This window comes from Melospiza melodia, chromosome 2 (genome assembly GCF_035770615.1).
Source record: "Melospiza melodia melodia isolate bMelMel2 chromosome 2, bMelMel2.pri, whole genome shotgun sequence".
Lineage (NCBI taxonomy): Eukaryota > Metazoa > Chordata > Aves > Passeriformes > Passerellidae > Melospiza > Melospiza melodia.
In genome coordinates this window covers 79,182,103-79,201,750 of record NC_086195.1, presented here as the reverse complement: position 1 = coordinate 79,201,750, position 19,648 = coordinate 79,182,103, and positions in this window count along the sequence as shown.

The following is a 19,648-nucleotide window of genomic DNA, read 5'->3' as shown; positions in this document are numbered from 1 at the left end:
TTAGCAGAGGAACAAGGTGTCCAGAGGTGTGAAACACTTCTCCATTTTGGGAGGTGCTCAGGACTCAGTTAGATAGAGCCCTGGCTGATCTGGGCTGGTGACAAGTTAGTCCCACGTTGGTGGAAGGTTGGCTCAGAGACCTCCAGGCCGTGTCACCAACATGTCTTTAGCTGACAAAATCCCACTCTTTTTAAGTCTGAGAAACTGAATTCTGAAAACTGAACTGAAATCTGAATTTGGTGGTGTTTGCAATTTTTCTGAAATGCTTACACTACCCATCTCTGGGTCTTTTCTCATTCTTGATGAGCACACATGATCATTTGCATTTTCAAATCCCCTGGCACCTAGGGGAATATTCTTCTTTCAACCTACTGATGATGTAAGACCGATGTGAAGAAATTAAACAGATATCCAACAATTGAAATTCAGGATTTTTTCTCACAATAACCAGAAATTCAGGGGTGGTTCTTACTGTAGGGACACTTTGACCCATCCCCACCACAACTTTATAATCCTGACTGGCATTTTTGTTTAATTTTTTTTTTTTTTATTCTAGTGTGCAGAGGCAGCATAATTCATTAGGAACCCTTTTTGGTTATCTGGAACTGCCCTATGGAAACTTATTAAAACACAAAACTATTTCCTTTATTTCTTAAAAGTTTTTTAATTGTGGGTTCTGTTTTTTTTTTAAACTAACACTAAGAGGTGAGAAGTAGTTCTTATTTATTCACTCACTTGTGTTGTAGATCTCTAGGGATTTTACCATCTGTCCCCAAGCTTACAGAGATAGGTGTGTATCATCTTGGGCTGAGAGTGATAAGCAATGTATAGGAGAAAGCTTAAAAACTCATTTACAAGGTAATGGAAATTTCTCCGCTTCCTGAAATATAATAACTAAATATTTTAATCTTGTTACTATTGACTTGGTAATGAATAACCTGCACCCTTCTTGTTACGTATAACCTGTTCCATTTTACTTATGTATTAGTGTTTTCTTAAAACCCCCTTGTGTTATACACATGCATGCACACATAAAAGCCTACTACAAAAATTTATGTGGAGATTGCCACTAGTCAAAATGCATTACAGCTGCCACCAGATAATTGTGAAAACCAGATCCCTTTTTCCGCTGATCAAGATTCAGAAGTAAAATGCCTTCAAACACTGGGAATATATTTGCAAGGATTGTAGGCTTTGTTACAGATGCTTAGATAAATATAAAACTCTGAAACCTTTCACTTGGCTATTATGAGCAGTTATGCAAAGTCTGACTTCTTCTAAGTCAGTAATTGAAATGAGGTATGTGTAAAAGCTGGGTAGAAATGTCACACTGAAAAGAAGATGAACATCTAAAATGGAAGCTTCCTCAGATGCTAAATATTTCATTTCTACTCATGAGGATAGCTTTAGTGTACATCATTTAAAATTATTCTTTCTCTGAGGTCATGGTAATTTTGGAAGCGCAGGAGCTCAGATTTCTGCTCATGTCTTTATGAAAGAGAGAAATCAAGCCAAAACAAGACAAAATAAGCCCAAACAAGCCAAAACAGCAAAGGCAGGGTCGAGAACAGAGAGTGGGGTGAAATCACACTAGAAGGGAAAGACTAAGCACAAATGTTTACACCTCTGTTTCCTGTTTCTTCTACTTTTTGGCTCTATTTTCCACAATTTTACTAATTCACTCAGGCCAAACAAATTGGATGCTCAGAAAGTGATTCACTGTGACTCGCTAGGGTCCATAGCCCCACTCCAGTGAATGCAATGTTGTGCAGCAGCCTGGCAGGCACACGTTGAAGAAGAAGGCAAGCGGTCTTCCCTTCCACAACTCCCACCGGTCCCCATGACCTTACTTGGGCCAAGCTTTGGGAAATATGAGCAGATACCAATGGGTCTGTTTACTTTGTGGACATGTGAAAGGCTCCAATGTCTCACTCAGCAGTAAAAAATAAGGACCTTTGAACACAGGCCACAAACCACCACAGAATATTATAGCCTGGAGATGAATTCATAAGGCAAATATCTTGAGACTACAACTACAAGCAAAAACAGAAACAAGTCTCCAAAAGGCCATTTGCAGCTTGTTTCTACTAAAATAAGGAGAGTGGAGTTATCTTTCTAATGCTGCCATTCTGTCCCTCTGGTGAAAAGATGTACTGAGTCTCAGGTCAATTAATTTGTCATCCAACATCCTTGTCTACTTTAGCTTTGTATGGGCTGAATTGTGACCAGCAGAGGCACAGTTTTGGAACACCACACTCACAAGGAAAAGCGCTGTTTTCCATGCTCAAGAGGTCAGAGACAGTTTATGTAGGAAACCAGAACCACACAACTTTAGGGCTGGAAATTTTTTTAGGGTTTGCTTTGCTGCTGTGTTGTGACAGCACAGCACCATGAACGAGACGGAGATTCAAAATATGTCTGGGGAAACACCTTCTAGGAGCCACAACTCACAACCTGGTAAATGGGTAAATATCCAGGTGTATGCGGCACAATAAAATACTGGATGTAGGTTTTAGCTGTGGCACCTAAAGTAGTCTTGCTTCTCAGGAGCAAACTGCTGGAGCAAACTGTCCCTGATGGAAGCATAGGTCTGTTCTCTGGAGAAAAAGCCACAGTCCCCAGTCCTCAGCATGGTGCTGCAGAGCCAGTGTGTGTGACTGACTCTCACCATGCAGCTGGGAAGGAAGCAGGCATAAATCCTGGCCCCACTGAAATCTCTGGCAGGCCGAAGGGCGGGATTTATGATTGACCCGGGTACATCCAGAATTCCACACCATCTAATTTCCAAACACTTGTGATTTACAAAGGTGAATCTCAGCCCTGCTCTAAACAGAAACAGGACACAGAGGTAAAATAGGAATCAGAGAAGTTGTGTTCAACTGCACCAGTTCTGAATTTTGCTTTTGGATTTTCCTAGTTCCAAAAACATATTGACTACAGAGTTTGTGCATTTCAACTTTAATTAGGTAGATACTAATATGTATCATGAATTAATCAATTAAACAATTACAACTCTACTTCTGTGAAACACAGTATGTGTGTAAGTGAGAGTATATGAGCATATGCCTCTACCAGGTAGATACTGATAGTATGGCCTGGCAGCTGTAAAAATCAATTTGTATGCAATGATCATGTTATATCTTCTAATTTCATGAAAACTCTGGGACTGTGGATTCATATTGATTTATTCATGCCATTTTAGGCTTCATTCTTAAGAATTGATTTCAGCAGTCATTTAGAAATGTATATCAGTGAAACTGAGTAAAAGCTACACAAGCAGATCTTCTTCAACACAGATTAGTCCTAATACTTCTCATTGATTAAGTATGACAGATATGCAGTTCTACTGTTTGTCATCATGCAAAGGGAGAAAGGTATGAGGGCTTTTATGAATTGCAACAAATTAGAAAATACCATAAATTATTGGTCTACTGGATGATTATTGCATTAAGTTTTGCACAGAATCAAATGACATTTTGGAAAGCTTCATTTAGTATAACTAAATGATAGAAGTGTTACAGTTGAAAAATGCATACTGCAGCATGCTGTGGTGCATATGCCCAGCACAAAGACCAGCCATGAGCAAATCTTCCCTGTATCAAGGATGCTTCCTGAATCTGTACTCTGTTGTTTATGTGGGACACTAAAAATGAAGAAATGGCAGGCATTCAGAATGAGCAAGAAGAGGAACTTAAGATAATGTGAGCAATACCACTTTTGATAAAAAGTACTGCAATACAGTGGCACTGCTTGCCCAAGTTCATCAGGATGATCCCTCTGAATTTCCAAAGGGATTTAGCATTCAGTGTTAGAATCTGAAGTCCGCTGATTTCAGCTCTGATCTAAAACAAAAATTGAGAGGTTAGGTTTTTTTAATGCCTATAAGGAGATCAAAGGGTCTCCTTAGCAGATGCTAGAGAGTTTCTTAAAAGGAGGTGCTTTTAGGATGTTTCAAACTACACTAGACAAAAGTAAACAATACTGGTTTAAGTCTCTAGGACAATATGAACATCTAGGGAGAGCCTAACTGTATTTCTTTATGTAAAATAACAACAACAACAAAAAAACCAAACAACATGAAATCCCCTGTGGGGATGCAGGAATCATTAAGTGATATTCAGTGTGTCATGAAGGAGGCCAGACTAGAAAATCACAATGGCTTCACCAGACCTTATTAATCTCAAAGTCTATGAGAAGCTCATGGCTAAGAAGCAGGTAAAGATACACAGATGGCTGCAAGTGAAACTTTCTCTCTGACCTTCAGCTCTGTGTGAGCCATGCATCAGGGTTATGGCAAAATTCATCATAGTACAAGACTAAAAGATTTGTGTGGTACAAGATTAAACCAGTAGAAAAGCCATAAATTGCCTCCCTCTAGAACAGAAACTGCTTGTTTGGGGGGTTTTTGTGTATTTGTTTTTTTTGTGCCAGGTCTGTTAGTAAATATATTGCAGCAGATGGAAGAGCTATTCCCTTCTTTCTTAGTCCCTGTTTCATTACTGGGAGCACTGGAGTCCAATACCATCTGCCCAGAGGCAGCAGTTCTCTCAGCTCCTGAGTGAAATGTCACCTCACATCAGCTCACGTATCAACTTCAGCTGAAAGAAAACTCCCTCTCTGATAAGATGCTCCTACATTCCTCCAAGTGTTCATGTTTTATCTTTTTTGAGAAAGTTATTAGTGGTGCAAAAGAGTCAGTCTAGGAAATGACATCAATATACCAAATTATTTTCCACACAACCCAATCCTCCTCCTCGTGGTTGTTCCTGTCATTGTTGTACTCTGTAAGAGTTTAGCAATGAGTCAAGAGCTCATGGTGCCAGGTACTGTACAAGCATAGAGTGCAAAGGTGTCTCCAGGCATTCAGAGCCAGCAAGAACACCCAACAGAGGATGCAAAAAGAGTACTGATAAATAGGAAGAAGAACTGGTTGTGTCTGTGGCCTGGTGGTTTGAGCACACCAGTAGTCTGTGTGGAGTTATTGTGGGTCTAACAGGAAAGAAGAGGTTATGAAGGCCTGAGAGAAGGATGCTGGAGGCACACTAATGCACCACCACTGTCCCAAATGCAAAGGACAGCAGGCACAACTGTGTGAAAACACACACTTGAAAGGTATCCAGGTTAGGAAGGAATGCTTGCAACAGGTGAGTGTCTGGTATAACTGAGATGGATGTTAGAACTGACCATTCAACATAAGGGTGAAAGCAGTCCATTAAAGAAGTCAGAAAACAATAAGTGGGTTGAGTTGCTGTAGTATCAGAAAGGCACCTGTCAAGGATTTTAAAAAGAGAATTACATAGTCAGTAATAGGAATAGCATCTCCTTTTTAACCCCATGGTGACTTCGTGCTGGCAGGCCAAGACAGTATTTAGCAGAGTACAGAAAAAGGAAGGCTGATTGTGGAGAAAATAAGATGGGAATTATCCAAAGGAGTTTCAGTTACCTGGAAACCTTCAAGCAACTACCAAAATACTGCTGCATCTAAAAATTTATTATTTTCTATTGATCTGTTCATAAATCCTGGTGTTCCTGTTTCTTCTATTTATAGTTATTCTGGCAGGACAAAACAGGCACATCATTTATCTTGAACAGCCTAGTATCACAGATGCAGTCTGAAACCCCACCTGTTACCCTAACTCATAAATTTTTTGAGAGGGAGAAATTGTGGCTGCTTGTTCAGGATCCGTCTCCTGAGGAGAAGTACCCTGTCCCTTCTCAGAGAGGTGAATCACAGCAAACAGAATATTTGTGAGCAAAAGTGCTGGGGTAATTGTTGCCATGGAGGAGAGGATGTCCAAAGACAGGGCTTGCCTCTGCCTCCCAAGGCTGGCCAAAAGCAGCTGAAAATCTGACTTGTTCTCTTTTGTGATTTCATACAATTCTCTTAGGATTAAATCTTTTGCATTCAGCATAGCCTCTTAGCATCTCCTCCATTGCTCCCTGGTTTGCTCCTCACTTTATTTTAGATTCAGTTTACCAATGGATTTTAACTTTTTGAATTTTATTACAGCAAAATATCTTCTTTCTCCTGGGCTGTCTTTTAAATGTCTCTTTTTGAAATTGGCTCCTAAATTTTAATTAAAGAAACATCTTGTTTGGCCCATAAATTAAAATGTTCTGAATTTTTTTTCTGTCCATTTCAAGGCATCAAGCCAAACAAGAAACACTGAAAACTGTCCAGATTTATCCTTTTCTCTTTTGTCTTTCTTCTCTGCATGAGTTTCTTCTCCAAGAGATGGAGCCACAGCTATCAATGTTATTGCCACAGTCCTGTAACATCCCATTGGAAGTACTCTCTCCAGAACAAGTGACCAGAATGGCTGGAAGAGCAGGGCAGTGAGAGCACACCAGAGCAGAATGACTGGAAGAGCAGATCAATGAGAGCACATCAGCACATTGAGTGGCAACCTGGACTTTGCTGTCCTGCTGGACAAAGCTGTGGGCATGCAATGTCATATGCTTTTGTCAGCTAAGTTGAAGTTGTATTAAACATTTGATCTCATTCATAGAAGATTAGAAATTAGGAGAAATCATTTTCTTGATCTTTAAAGTACTTATCAGAACCAAGATTTGAAAGAAAAAATTACAAATAGCAACAATACCATCTCTCATCCTCTTTCCATCCATCTTTTTTGGGCCTCTTTCGCTGTGTGAGAGACATTCTTCAAGGAGTGTCACCATTGTGTCCTTTCTTGCCTCTGTTCTGCAGCTGCCCCGTGGCTCCTCCTGATGCTTGTGCAGCACCCACAGGAGCCTGAGCTGTGGCTGCACCACCAGGAGCTGGGCTCTGGGGCCTTGGATGCAGGGGGCTGACCCTGGGGTGCTGTGAGGGGGTGGCTGCCAGGGCTGTAGAGAGGTTTCCATCTGCGGTTTGTGGGAGTAAACCTCCATCTGCAGTGTGTGGCTGAGTCAAAGCCTGAATTTTCCATGTGGAAGAGCAATACTCTGTATTCATTTCAGCAAATAACAGTTTAGATCCTGACATAAGGAGGCCAGTGGGATCTGCTAAGGAAATAAGTTTCAAACACCCTCCACCCTGTTTTGCATCACACCCAAGCCATCATTTGCTCTCCTTCCTGTCATTCTCTGTTTCTGAAGTTAGAATCTGACATTCTAACACAGAATGTCAGATTTCCTACAACTAGCACAATAAATTTCAGTGGGGCTGCAATGGAAGCCAGTCTGGCTGAGTTGTGAATGTGGCTGAGCAGTCAGTGCCAACTGAGAAAACACTAATGGCTTTGGGGCTGAGCCACAGCACAGACCAGGGAAGAGCCTGAAGAGCAGGAGAGAATGGTTACACTGAGCAGCTGGCACCATAGTGATGGACTGTGCTGGGCCCCACCAGATTTACAGTGACAGGTATGGCTGAGACAAGATTGTCTCTGGACCTTGATCTCCAAGCCATGAAGGCTGGTGTGCCACCAGAGACACTGCCAGAATTTCATCTTCTGCCAACCCCACAAAAGCAGGCCTAGATTGGATAGGGTTTAAAACCTTTGGGAGACTTTGATGTGTTTGGTCCTACTAAACTTTTTGGAGTGACAACAGTGAAGGTGCTTATTGAGGTCAAGACAGTGTGGCACAACGTGATTTTAATTTTGAGGAGCTTGAGAAAACAGAACGTAATAAATTACAAACATAATTTGTATCTACTGAGTGAGGCCAGGTCCCTGCAGCATCACAATGCCTGTACAGAATATGAGTGAAATAAACTTGCATGCTTTAAGTTTGGGAATTTCCATGCTTTCTAATTACCTGCTTTTTCCATACCTTCACAATACCCCTCCTATGGCTGGGCAGCACTGGGGAGCCTGCTGTCTGCCCTACCATTCATGCTGGCTCCTGCCCAGCACAAATGCTGACAGGGGCAGAGTCTTCAGATTCTTTTATTGTACAGCTTGTTTCCCCACTCAGCAGCTGTAGCTGCTTAAGACCTGAGGAGGAGGAGGAAGGCCTTTGTTCCCTCTTGGAGCAGTGAGTGTGCCAAGATGTGCCAACAGGAGCTCTATGGCTGTTCCAAAGCTGTCCAACAAGATTCATTGAGGTCCACGAGCAGGGATGAGTCACACCAAACCACCTAACCTCAACATCAGACCTTGCTATTAATTCCCTCCTTACCAACCTCAGCATGACATTATAACTCAGCAAGCTGGAAATGCTACCTTAAAAAAAAGTTTTGAGCCTAACAGTCACTGCTCTGCCTGAAGGTCAGCAGATATTAACTGAATTGTGTCCAGCCTGCCTCTTCTCCATGCAGTATCCATCGTATTCACAACCCTCAATGATATTTACAACAGTGTTCACAAGAACGGTTTCTACATCCCTTTATGAGAAACCTTTTTTCCTCCTTCTTCCTTGCCAGGTTCTGTCTAAGACTTGGTGGAACCAAAGAAACAACTGACAGCAAAATTACATGTTTATACCAACAGAGTAATGTGAATTAAAAAAAATAGTTTGAATTGCTGTAAAATAAAATGAAGTAATAAAATGCTCTGAATGTGTACATACACATACATATTTGGACACATATATAGACACATATATAAAACCACAGAATTGTTGAGGTTGGAAGGGACACTTGGAGTTCATCTGTTCCAGCCCCACTGCTCATAATATCTCCAAAGATAGCTCCACCAGCTCTCTGGGAAACTGGTTCATGTGTTCAACTACCCTCACAATAAAAAAACCCAAAAATTTCAAACTAATTTTCTTGTCTTCCATTTGTGCCCATTGCCTTTTCACCTGTCTCTGGGCACTGAGAAATCTGTCTGTGTCATCTTTACTGCCTCCCATCAGACATTTTACACTTAAAAGTAAGATATTCTTGAGCTTTGGCTTTTCCAGGATGAACACCCCAAACTCTCAGACTTTACTTGCATCAATCCATTACTAATTTTTGTGGTGCTTTCCTGAAGTCACCCCAGCATGTCCAGGTGCCTCTTGCAGTGGAAAGCCCAGCACAGAGCCCAGCACTGCAGCTGTGCCTCCCTCACCAGAGCTGATAGAGAAGGATTGCCTTTCTTGACTTGGTGGTGATGTACCTCCAGATGCAGTCCAGCCATACAGTATATCAAACAGTTCTCCCAGTTTTGTGTTATCTGCAAATTTTATGCAGTTGTGCTCTGTACCATTATACAAATCATTAATGAAGATATTTGACCATGTTGGCCACAGTATCAGTCTATGGAGTACAGGGCTGGTCTCCAGCTGGACTTAACACTGCTGATTGCAAATGTCTGGGCCCAGCAATACAGCCAGTTTTCAGTGCCCTTCACTGCTCATTTATCTAGTCCATGCTTCATCAGCTTGTCAATGAGGATGTCATGGGAGAGAGTGTCAAAAGTCCCAGCAGAGCAAAAATAAACAACATCTAGTGCTCTCTCCTCATCCATCGAGCAAGTCATCTCCCTGTAGATATCAGGTCAGTCATGCCTGATTTCCCCTTTGTATATCCATCCTATCTACTCCTAATCACCTTATTGTCCTATATATATATACACACAAACACACACATGCACATACATATATGCATAAAAACATATTCGCATATATATTAAACATAACAATTCCAATTATTCCACACATATATATGGTTCAAATAATCCAAAAGTTCTTAGGCCTTAGGCATATTTGCAGAAAATTTTTTACAAAATTTTCTTACCCTTTTATGCATTAAAAAATCCAAAGCCCAACAACAAATCAAACCAGCTAATAGGGGTTTAGCATGAGGAAAAAAATGGGCCAGCCAATGAATCTACGTAAATACAAAGAATGCCAGCATCCAGAACAGCATATTCTAGCTGTCCCATCTAAAGGAGACACCACACATGAACTGTGAGCTGCATTCAAATGTCAGTGCCAGCTGAAGGATCCAGACGCAGGAGATGTGGGCTCTGCAGGATGGGCTTTACTCTGACATCACTGGCAACAGCTTTCCACAAACAGCAGACCTCCAGTCTGAGCTGCTATTTGAAGTGTTATTATTCTTTTCTTGGAGTATATTGGCCTTGGTTGCAAGATGAATTCCCTAGACGGTACCAGAAGATGGTGGCAGCATGCCTTTGCTTCAGTATATAAATGTGTGAACTGATTAATATTTGTGCATCTCTTTCAAAATTGGAAGGGTTATACAACTGCAAATTAGACTCAGATTTTAGTGTTCTGAGGTTCAGTCAGAAGATACTATCACTCCTAATGTTGCAGATCCCCAAATGCCCAAAAGGTTCCTTGACTTTTTAAGGTTCACAGGCTTAGTCATTTAGCCAGGATTTTCCATTGGCCTCAGTCTCTAATTGCTCAGAGGAGCACAGATGAGAGCACCTGAGCTGGTCACTCTGCTCAGCTGCACATCTGCTGAAACCATGGAACCCCCTGTTTCCTCTCTTCTAAACTGCATACAAAATGCCATCCAGTTTAGTTATACTTTTGCCTCTCTTTAGAGACCATACGAGGATATGCACACTCAAAAGTTTCATGCCTGTCATCTGTCATTATTGCTACCAGAGCAGGGGCTGGAATCCAAGATAGTGCTGCACACTATTCTAATCTGACCCTAAATCAGAAAACTGCTCTTCGTCAGGTTGCTGGTTTCTGGTGATCAGAGACAGCCTAGACTGAGCTGGGAAGTCAATCTGCAGGTCACCATCAGGTCCAGGCACCTCCCCGGGGACAAGGATGGGCTGAGGCCAGGCCAGGACGTGGGCACATGGATCGGAAAGACTCAGAGGAGACCATGACCAGGCAGGGCAGGTGAGTGTGACACACAGACTGGTCCTGCTGCAGGATCACTGGGGCAGGGATTGGGCCTTGGGGAGCTGCCATGGGGTTCTGAGCCCTGGGCAGGGAGGGGAGAAACCCTGGAGAGGGGATCAGGGCCACCAAAACCTACTGGTGCAGTCATGACATACACATCTCCAGACAATCCTACTGTGTTCTGATTTTGATTTTGCTTTCCAAAATACTGTGATAATCATTTTATGGTAATAATCTAAATTAAGTCAATTAGGCTAAAATTAAAGGAGTACCTTAAATGACAGGAGAAAATTATTTACCTTATTCTACTGCCTGAGGACTCCTAAATGCACAAGTAAGTAAATACATTTAAATGCAGCTGACAGTATTTGCAACAAGTGTAGATGTGAAGAATGCTGATGAGTGCATAAATTATTTCATTTCCATTCAGTCATTCCAAGCAAAGTTGAATGCTGCAAGTGACCAATTTCTACTTTGCAGACTTACACTTTAACCTCACCAAAACCAGCAGAGAAATGAATTGCCCTTTACCAGCCCCCCATTCTGCCTGTGAGGGTGCAGGAGCAGAGCAGAGTTCGTTCTGCCCAACGCTAACACTATGGGGCCCTAAAATCTGATTGCACATGGGAAAACTACTCAGGGGACAGGCTTTGCACCCATTAGCCTGGCTGGTCTGCTTGGGCTTTGCTTCTGAGTTAAATCTGTGCCAAGGTGGAGTTTTGACAGTAACAGCTCAACTGCCTTTCCTTTGGAAAGCTTTATTAACAGCAAAAATGTGGAAATGGGAGCCAGAGCTCCCATCTATCTCCAGAGAACTCAGCATGAAAAGGGTACTTTGCCAAACATCTTGGCGAAAGCCAAAACTGTTCTTTCTGTCTGTAAACACTTTAGGGCTGGGCCTAGGATGTCTGCAGCATTTTAATCAAGAAATTTGAAAATAATTCAGGTGGTCAAGAGAGGAAAAGGTACTTTCTGCAGCTATCCTGCCACTCCACACATGAACTAGGAGGGATGGTTATGGACTCTCCTTTTCAGAGCATCTCATGGCAGAACTGTGTTCTAAATGGAAGGAGACGTTTTTTCCCTTCATTTTCTCACCAACACCTGCATCTCACCTGATAAATTAAGTGTCAGTGGGAAATAGAATCATGGAATCATAGCATAATTTTAAGTTGGAAAGGACCTCTAGAATCATTGAGTCCAACCACTAACCTGGCATGACAATGTTTATCACTAAACCATGTCCCTAAATGCAACATCTACACACCCTTTAAATATTTTCAGGGATGGCCCCTCAATCACTTCTCTGGCAGCCTCTGTTTTAGTGCTTCTCAATCTCTTCAGGTATGAAATTTTCCCTGATATCCAATCTAAACCTCCCCTGGCACAACCTGAGACTGTTTCCCCTTATTTTGTTGTTTGTTACCTGGAGAAGAGGCCAACACCCACCTGGCTACACCCTCCTTTCAGGCACTTGTAGAGAGCAATAACATTTCCACTGAGCTTCCTTTCCACCAATTCCCTCACCCACTCATCATTCCCTAGACCCTTTACCATCTTTGTTTCTCTGCTTTGGACACGCTCCATCAACACTGAGAAATAGTCTGAGGTACTGTTTTCTCCAAGTGGAAGCAGGTCATTCTGGTAACAGCTGAGTTTGAAAGGAGTGCCATTTCCAGAGGTATTTGTTTAGCACTGGTGAGACTATATTTGTGTCCAGTTCCAGGCCACCCACTTAAAGATGATTAGGGAGAAGCAGAGCATTCCTAGATTTCAGTGCCTGCCCTGATACTGATAATGACAAATGACGCGCATGAAGCTTTTAAGCCTGCATAGCCTTGTATGCTGCGTAGAGAAAGGCATAAATATAACCAAAATGGACGACATTTTCCAACCCTCATCACCACAGAGACAACTGGCAATTGAGGAAAAATGTGTCTATAAACATAAAAATATAGACATTTGTGTTCCATATAACGCTAGCAAAGCAAGTAAATCAAATTTGCTATTGCAGTATATAAAAAGTGAAGGCTTGAATCACTGTTATTAGAGTTGATGCACATTCCTTTCAGTCATTTTTGTTTTAAGAAGATACCAATCATGACTGTGTGCTTTAGTTACTGAATGTTAAGGAGGAAAATAAGTTCCCTGCAATCTCTGAAACACACAGTGACAACTACAGAAAATGTGTTTTTAGTTAGGGCAATGCTTTTCAAGGTGGGGATAGATGGATCTAATCTAATCTATAACACAGCAATAAGGACCTGGATATACCAATCTAGCTTTACAGGACTCAAGGAACCCCAAAAAACCTCAGTGATAACCCAAGCATAGTTTGGGATGTATGTATGTAGGACAAGAGCTGAAGGGACACTGCTATAAACAGGAGAAGACAGGACTTCAAAGCTCACATCCTCAAAGGTCTTTTCATGTGCTCGAAGTCTTCTTTGCATATCACCTGAGTTTTCACAATCACCACTCCTCTAAACCCATAGGCAGCAAAGATTTGGAGAAGGCTCACACAAACAGGCCTGAACCCTGAGAGCTCCAGAGCTCTCCATCCCTAGAACTTTTCCAGACCCAGCTTTATTAAGTCCTGGGCAGCTTAGTCCAACCTCAAGCTGACCCTGCTGTGAGCAGGAGGTTGGACCAGAGACGTCCAACCTTGCAACCTGAATTACTCTGTGGTTCTGTGGCTACATTGGGTGTGGGAGGCCTGAGTGTCAAAGTGGGCACTGCAGCATGAAAACCAACAAAGAAATCCAAAACAAAAGACAGGAGTAAACTGTAAAAGATCAGAGTGCCCCAAAAACAGTGGGTGTTCTGTTTAGTTCTGTTCAGCTTGATTTGAACATCTGCCACAACCTGGCAGTATAGATAGGAAATACCTTATTCACATATGTGAAGGAACCCGAACTGGGAGGTTGGATGGCCATAATAATAGATATAAAAGAGAAGCATTATTAAGTATTCCAGCAGGATTTCAGGAGGTTAGGAATACAAAGAGCAATTAAGGTGAGATTTGGTCTGAAAAAAACAAAAGCTAAACACTGAAATCCTGATCTAAATAAAAGCACAGCAGTTGGGGGGGGGGGGGGGGGATCGTCACTTTCTGGTGAAAGTAGCAGATGAACTAAGAGTATTCAAGTGAGATTGGGACAATAGGACCACCTGAAGTCTCTCCAATCTGTATATTGCTGCGATCCCTTTTTCCCCCTTCACATTATTTCTTCTTCCTGCCTTCTCTCTCCAGTTTCTCTGTGTTGGAGCAAAAAAGGAAGAATGATGCCTTAGCCAGCTAACATTGCACCTTCTGCAAAACTGTTGAGAGCCTAGGACCAGAGAGGAAGTGAAAAGCAGTGGCTAAGTAGTTCAACACTTGAACTTAGCATGAGGTACAAGTAAAAGAGGGTGCAAACCTTCTATTTCTCCAACAGCAAAATTATAGAAACAGCAGGAGGTCAGAAAGTTGCCTTATGTTATGACTCTCTTTCCTGCCCTTTTGTGTTTGTTTGCCCTCTTTGTCTTGAAGGAAGAATTACAGCAAAATCAACATATTTTAGTTAGCCTTTGAACTTTTCTCTGAAAAATCTAGTAATTTCTAGCCTTAGTGATGTAAAGAAAGACTGACAAATAGGAAAATTGTTCCTTACAACATTTCCTTGAGCTGAAGGTAAAAAATGAAAACTGTTTGTAAAACAGGTCCATAAAGCATCAAAGGAATTAATCTTTTTATTCTTTCCTGCATTTGTAATAAAGGATTTACAGTAGTTCAGAAGTGTTAGAGGACTGAGCCTCCTGTTCTCAAACCCCAAGCTTTGTCTCACTGTTTAATGCAGGACAATGACAGCCCTGTGTTTGTAACTCACCTCTTTATTCCATGAAATACAAATGAACCCAAGCCCTGCAGGTATTCTCTAGCACATTCAAAAACATCTGCTACCAGGCAAGGGGGGGCAATGAAAAGGCAGAAGGAGCTTCCAAACTTTTGGTAAAGGTAAAAAAAGCATCCAGGAGTTTCAAGTGCAATACATTCAGGCGTGAAAGAGGAGCCATTTTCATGTGTGCGAGGAGACAGTGTGAAGGAAAGGTGCTATGAAATTGTGGAAGCTGTCAGGCCTGAAACAAGCACCAGCACAGTCATACCAGGATGCTTGATCTGTTTGTCTGTGTTTGTCTGTCCACTCACCAGCCAGGGAAAGTGCCCACCTGGTCCCATTCTGGTTGCAGCCCAGCCCTCACAGCAGGGTCAGGACAGCAGGTTTGCGTGTCTGTGTTGCTCCAGCTGCCATCAGCAAACATGGGGCGGCCTGGCACATCCCCCAGGCACCACCCATCATGGGATTTGAGTAGAATTATGGAATAACCTTTCCTAGAATTATGGAAATAAACCTTTAATAGAATTATGGAATCATAGAATCATTTGGGTTGCAACAAAGCTTTAATGGTCATAGAATCCTGGAATGCTTTCTGTTGCAAGAGATCTAAAAGGTCATCTAGCTCCAGTCTCCCTACCATGGGTAGGGACATTTTTCACTAGATCACATTGCTCAGAGACCCATTCAACCTGATCCTTACTGATTGTTGGCCCTCCTTCTGCTGCTTGTATCTCTCTTCCCAGACTCCAGCTTTGCCCCAACTACACAACCCTCCTCTAAAGCCTGTTCCCCCCTTGGTGACAGCTCTGTCACATCAATAACCAGACTTGGTATTTTTGACTCAATTGCCTGGATATTCTTGGCCCCACATGGCATTGCTGACGTGGTCACCTATTGGTCCTGTTTGTCTTGCCAGCCCTACTCCACAAAGGCCCCCAATACCAATGATCTGCAGAGTCTGGGCATTTCTCACACACCCAGTCTTTGCCACCTGTGTAGTCTGGATGTCCCTTCTTGGCACTGACACTGCTGTCACCTTCTTGCCCTGGTTTTAGATGAGTCTAGCAATTTGTCCTGTCACATCCATGAGCTACAATTAACCCCTTAGCATGACTTTTGCATATCACTATGTATGTTTAATGAATTGATTATTTTCGTCTATGAATGTCAGCGGCAGCTGCTGAAAAATTCTGTGGAATTGTACTTAAGGAGCAACCCTGGAAGTCTGGACAAAGAAATGAAGGTACTAGGGACAAATTCAGAGAAGAAAAGGTTTTAATATGGAGACTTGTCTATGAAAATGTACTGAATGAAAGGTTTTCCCCTGGGTGCATACTGCCTTGAAAAGTCTGGATATTTTTAACCTGACTTTCACAAATAGGCAAATAGGGTGATGAGGCTTCAGTGAAAAATTATTTTGCCTTATTTTCCACCTCTTTATCTTCTAGATGTTTAATCCAAGCATCACAAAGTAATAATAGAACTTGTGAGATTTATGAAGTCAAGTATTTTTGTGCCTGCATTTTACATAGAGGAGGATCCAAGTAGAGAGTCTGCAAATGGCATAACAGAGGTGTCTGAAAAAAGCTGTGTTCCCATGACTGCCACTAGACCACAGTGTCCAGCTCTTGAAAAATGTGTAGACTACCAACTTGGACATGCTGGATGTCACTGAAATAAGGAAGGCTCAGCTAAGGGGATTCCTCTTCAGCTCATTTCTGCAACCACTCTCATTTTCTGTGCCTTTGTTTTTTGATATGACAAATACTAAATACACTCACTGGAAACCCTGACTCTAGTCTTTAGAAGCTACAAGAGACTTGAGATCTGGACTCAGAGCTTGAGACTAGATCTGGACAAATGCAATCTGAATGGCTGTGACTAAGAAAATCAAAACAAATGAATTTCGAAAATTATTTTTCCTCAGGTGTTCCAAATGTAATATCCTCATGAATAAGCCTAAAAGTTCTCCAGGCAGAATATTAAAACAACAAAAAAAAACCAGGGAAAATATAAAATAAAATTGAATATTTCACTGAAAGAAAGACAAGTAATTTGGTTAAACACAATATGTTATTCACCTACATTAGTTTTTAATTTCAGTGAAGAAAGAAAGGAATAAAAAAAAAATCACTTGGATTTGATCCAAAACACTGGTAAAGGGATAGTCTGAATAACACACTGTATGGGAAAACACATTAGAGAGGACCAACTCTGCAGTACAGCTCTGGCCAGAAAGTGATGCTCAGACCATGCTCTAGGCTAGAGACCAGATATGAAACCTACTTTTACAGTTCAGTCAACCTTTTAAACCAATTTTATCCAGGAGCACCAAAATTTGATACAGACCATAGGAAGAACTAATTTTAGGGATTAAATAACAAACCCATAGTAGGTGCCCATAATATATCCCTAAGTGTCCAGAAACTGTATTAGTGGAATTTTTCTATTTCTAAAGAAAGCATAGCGAAGCATGGAGAATGAGAAGGGTGAATAACATAGCACTTTTCAGTGTATCAGAAAGAGGGGTTTTTTAAGCTAAAAGTATATTACTTTCCTTAAATACTTTTGCAATTATCAGATTGCTATAATGCATAATACTCAGCTGAAATCCCAGTTTAATTACCACTTTTATGTTTAAATTTGATTCTTTATCCATAAAATACTGTCTGAGGCCTCCTGATTGTATTTAATGTCCTCACTCCGATGCTCTGCGTGTACCCTGAGCAACGCTCACATGAAGCAATGCTGAGTTACACTTTCCAAATGCCACCTCATTTCATGCAAAGGAAATTAGATTCTTTTTTAAATTTAATCTCTGTTCTATTTAATTAAAGTCTTAACAATTGTTTTGTTTTTGAAAAAATTGTTTAATAGAGGCTTTAGGATAAATCATTCACTATGAGTTTGAATTTCATACAAAATATTCTAGGCTATGAATAAATTTCTAAGTGCTGGCAGGACCAAAATGCTAAAGAGCTGGGTGACAGGGATGACAAAGAGCTTCCTTATTTCTGCCTTAGAAGAGCTGTAAAAGGAAAGAGTTTGTGATTCTTCTCTGGTATCTTTGCTATTCATCTTGTGTGCATGGGTTTGGAGAGAAAGACTAATGGAAGAACTGTTTATGCTTCTTATTCCTCTTCCATATTTTTTTTTTCATTTGCACTATTCCTGAATAATTTTCCTGCCTTCAGACTAGTTAAATAAGAGTATTTGATCTAGGAACCTAGCGGAGGACACTGTGATGCTGAGAAGCTTTATGGAAATGATTCCTGACTGCAGGAATCTCTGAATCAGAAGCATTCAACTCGAGAAACTGAGAGCAGCAAGATCTGCAGAGCGCTCCAGCTCTGAGAATCTGCTTCATTAGCACCCATTTTTAAAGCACCACAATGGAGCAGCCAGCCACTCTGGGGATGCTAGCTGGGTGTCAAACACCTCAGCAGGCATTTTCAAGCTGTGATAACTGATCACTCAATAAGCCTGCTTTCAAGAGCTCCTGCTCTGCAGGTTGAAACATCTGGGGGGAAAAAATATGCAGAGGATCAGTGGGGAAACTCGCAGGGAAGGAGGGAGAGGAGAAGAGAGTCAAGATATTTCTCATCAAAAACATTTCACAAAATTAAACCCAAAGGCATAATGTGCATAGTGCATTTCTCCTTAAACAGAAGAGCATTGACACACAGAAAGGTAGGAAGGTACAAAGGGGATTACAAAATTGGATTCACTAGGCTAAAAAAGAGACACAGACTTAAGTCACTGAGGAGTACAGTTAGGTCTGGAAGAAGTAAATGCAGACAGTTCCCTGCTTTGGAGACAGAATTTGGCTTCCAGAGCAATGCTTACATCCATTCTGAATGGAAAAAGCATCCTAATCATCCTGTATCTGAGGAATTGGAAGGAATATCAAATCAGGACTTGAACTCCAGGACACATTCTGCATATCATATTTGCAGCTCATGCATATTCTACTCAGTCTCTGGGTGCTTCCAGTGGGGGTTTTGCTGCTAACAACCCTTCTCAAACTGTTCTCTGCTTTTTCAGTCTTTGTTTTCAGTATTATTCAGTTTTCATCTCACTACTTTACTTGGCGACATATGAATGCACTAGAAGTCCCCTCAGGAATATTGTGTACTTGGTCTCCTTGCCCCAGCAACCTGGCTGCCCATTTTCTGAGTGCCTCCTCCAGCTCCTGCCTGCCCTGAGGGACAGCCCATGCCCATGGGTGTTGGGCACAGGCCAGACATGCTGCCTTGGCTGCAGGTACCTGGAACGAGCACTGCTCTCAGCCACTCTCGAGCTCCTCATCAGCCCTCTCCTCACCTCACAGCAGGATAAATGCATGTACAGCTACTTCATCAGCTCATCCTGTCAGAAAGATGTGCTTTATAAACAGGGACAGCAGTGTTTAAGGTAAATCAGGTCATTCTAAAATATATTTATCTTGTTTCTTTGCTTGCCTTGATTCCAATAAGTAAAAAATAAAAAGTATTTGTTGTTTTCTTTTTAATACATGTTTTAGACTGCAAGATTTTTGAGAGAACAAACTTTCTAGTTTGGCCTTAAAGAAGTCTTCATGCAGTGCCACTCCTTACTGCTCCTGGACCTGTAAGCAATACAGTTCTACAAACAATAAACACTATTACCATCTTGAAATTTCTTAGTTGCAGTGAAGCATTCTGCAGCACTCTAATAGTTTGTTTCAGTTTCAGGAGATTTTCCATGCAGCATGTTCCAAGCAGCAGAATTGGATATGGGAAAATCTGTCGAAAGGACCTGCTGAGCCCAAACTCTGTTTAAAATTGAACAATCACACAAGTGAGATTCACATTACAGTGCTCTTTAAATTGGACAAATTGTATGTTGCCTGGAAGAACTTCCACAGCATGAAAACCTTGCACTGCAGCTTAGCAATTAAGTTTACCCCCATGCAAGCCATCAAAGCCTTGTTATATTGAGTAGCCAGGGTCAGAATTGGAAAACAAACAGAATGAAAGACGTTTATTAAATTATGA